Here is a 3,602-nt window from a genome sequence, read left to right as displayed (position 1 = left end):
AATTTCCCGTGTCATATCGTGACGAAACTACTTTATATTTGCTGTGTCACATATACAGTAGCTTGGTATATTAAACTTAACGCAACCTCACTGTCAGTTGATGATTTACGTTATTGTGTAGTTCAGATTGATGGCATATACAAATCTGTTTCAGTTGGGGAAAGTCAACAATGATGAAAGCAAAGTTATCAATGAATATTGAGCATTGATCCACTTTTTGACTTAAATTATGCAGATTGGGATGCAAAGAGTGTTATTGTTAGCTTTGAAGTAGATTACCCCTTGCGTTGCCGAATAGCAACCCTCAAATGCCAGAGGTCAATCGATCGGTTTAATTACCGTGACCTTCCACTGGTCCTTCTAATTCAAACAAGATTTCATTTGTCAATATTTGCCTGTGTCTGCGAATAACCTGCCAAAGCTTTTTATAAGTCGTATATTTTATGGATTTTATGGACATGCAAAGGCATGTTTGTGAGATGTTCAAAAACATTGCTGCTATCACATTGCCTTGGAACTGGCACAAACGCCAACAATAGTTCGCCACAAAAAAAACAATGGGCAATGCTCTTGAGCCTCAACTGCCAGCCTCACTTTGTATGTATTACTGTTATTTACTTTTACATTTTACAATTGATCCACAATTTCCTGTAATCCATTAAAGCTGACTGCGGTTAATCATCTAATTGCAGATCATGAATGACCGCGTGTAGCAGGTGGAGGGAGGGTGGAATGAGGCAGTTGTCGGTGGTGGACAGATGGCTGCTAAACACTACTGCCTTACAAAATGAATTGTTTCATTTCGTGCAGACGTACAGAATTGTCCCTACATATTTATATCTCCAAATAAAAAATAAATGTATTATCACAACCCATCAGCTGCACAGCCTTCTGGGAAGTACATACTTTCAGCAGCAGAAAACTCCAGACTGGTTTTAACATTCAGTGTCTCATCAGCAGTCGCTCTTGCTTGAATCACCTCTCCTTACGTTATGGGGTCTAGTTTGATGCAAAGTTACATAATACATAACGTTTTAGATTGGGGTGAGTTCTGTTGACGAGCGCCTGTTTAGGTTCGAGCGACATACGAGGGAGTTATGTGGTCAGCACAACATCCAACCGCATTTGTCTCTCCAGTGTTCACACACTGCAATTACTCAAGAAAAGTTCGGACACCAGATGAAACAAATATAAAAAAGCCTCAACACATTTGTCAATAACACTGCCTTAAAAAGATAAAGGATGTAATTGGAAACGTTTTGGGCAATGGTCCAGTTCCATAGAGGCAGAGTGCAATGTCAGCTCTGGCCTAGAAATAAAACTCGGGTCTCGAGGTTTGTAGCGCAGCACGGTAACCACTACATTACCGCCCCCCATATACAGACCCACACCAGGGGTGGGTCGCCACAGCCCACCGTGCCCGGATGAATATTTAAAAGCTCACACGCATGCTGTAATGATGCCACTCTAAGAAGCAGGGCGCTAACATTTGCAAAAATACGCTAGTTCGGGTCCAAGTCACCAATTTGCCAAATGGGGCAATTTGCTGTTTTATTTGTTGCAATGTGCCGGCTCTTTTTTAAATGTGGTATTAAAATGTGAGTGTTTGTTTTCAAGCACTGCTGAGAGGCACTGTGACAGAACGCTTGACTCGCATGCAGAAACGTGCGAGTTCAATTCCTGGTTAGACAACGACCCATCCCATCGCAATCATCAAATTTCTCCATGAAAACGTTGGCATAATGCATGGGCATAATATGACTTTGAAAACCCCCCCGCCCACCTACGCATTTCCCATAAATATGCTAAATTCCTCTTGATATGCAAATTATTTTGTCAAGACGCTCTTCTTCCACCTCCAACCCAGCTTATATATATATGCTCCAAGCTTGACAGTGTTTCATTCTTCACCTGAAGACGGCTACTTGCGTTGTGACCGAAACGTCGTGAGAATTATTTTATTATGTTTTATTTTTATTATTTTATTACTTCCCTTCTACGTGACTTTACGGAAAGAACCAAGAAGATACAGTACCCTGGCGTCTACAAACTAAGTTGCCTCTGTGGTAGCAGTTAGATTGGAGAAACCAAACGACATGTCTCGGGCCGCATCCGTGAACATGAAGCAGACCTGAAACACGGTAGGACAAACACCTCAGCCGTGGCGGATCACTGTTACAATTCAGTGGGCTCACATGACATTGACTTCTCCAAGACAAAGGTTCTCTGCAAGCCATCTGGCTATCATGAGAGATTCGTTCACGAGGCGATCCACATATACAAACACAGAGACAATTTCAACCGAGAAGATGGATGCTGGCTCAGCAATCATTGGAAGGACGTAATAAACCATTTCGGATCTTAACTGATTGTGTTCACGTTTACGGTGACTTTCAGACCGCAGTCAACTCACTGGCATTGACTATATATCTTGTATTCTCCGCAGGGAATGGATTCTTTGCTCCGCTGCAAGTCTCCTATCACCACTCTCCCATTGACATATTTCGTTGCTTCCTCTTAGTATCTTTCACGCGACGGTCAATGGTATAATGTATAGCAGATTGTATAATAATAAATAGTATAAAATTGTAATGTTTAATACAATGTATAAGGTAATATATAGTATCGTAATTGTATAGTGAATACACAGCAGTGTGGTATACAGTAGGGTGGGTAGAATAATACATATGTAATGCGAGCGTAAATGGGGTTGTTGCTGGCCTCTGGTCCAATCACGCGGCCCGGGGTATTGGGGGGCGGAGCCTGGTCTGCCGGGCGTGTGGGAGGGGCCACCGTGCACCTCGGCTCCAATGGGAGGCGAGGTGAATGGGGGCGGAGCCAGCAGGGTAGTATGAGAAGGCCGGATCTGACGATCCGGGAGGGGGGAGTCAGGGTCACGTGGGGGGAATGGATATAAGTGGGAGCCCGGAAGAGATCGGGGCAGTCGGGGAAGTTAAGAGGCTGAGCCACGTTGGGTGGTGAGGAAAAGATCCGCGCCATCGGCCACGTGGCCGAAGGACCTCAGCACGCCGTCGGCCAGCGGTGTGCGGAGTGCGGGAGTAGAGGAGCTAACGGAGGAGCGTGCGTGGCACGCGAGAGAGAGCGTGCGGGGCATGCGAGAGGGAGCGTACGCGGGGCGCGCGTGAGACGACGCTGGTCCGTGAAGGAGGCCAGTGGGGTGCGGAGAACCTGAATAAAAGACAAGCGGAGACCAGCAGTGCCTGACGGAGTCTTTTATTACACATAGTGTAATATTACAATGTATAGTCGAAGGTATAGGGTGGTATATAGTAATACAGTATATAATTTAATGTTGGGTTTGTCTATGGCAGTATATAGTACGGGGTAGACCCGTGTGATGTAAGAGAAAAAAGTTTACCTGGAAGCATATTATATAGATTTTATTTATTCACGATGTACTTACAAAAAAATCCGCAGACTACCTGCTGGATCTCCTCACTGTTTCGAAGAACAAATTTGACCCAAGATCTTCGCTCATTTACCAGCTTCACATTCCTTATTGCCGTACAAATACTGGAGGAAGGCCCTTTGCTATTGATGCCACCAAAGTCTGGAATGCTATTGCCAATAAACTGCAACTT

The sequence above is a fragment of the Lampetra planeri genome, chromosome 20 (assembly GCF_965212315.1).
Source record: "Lampetra planeri chromosome 20, kcLamPlan1.2.h2, whole genome shotgun sequence".
Taxonomy (NCBI): Eukaryota; Metazoa; Chordata; class Hyperoartia; order Petromyzontiformes; family Petromyzontidae; genus Lampetra; species Lampetra planeri.
The sequence above is the reverse complement of the archived record's forward strand: the minus strand, read 5'-3'. Positions refer to the sequence as shown.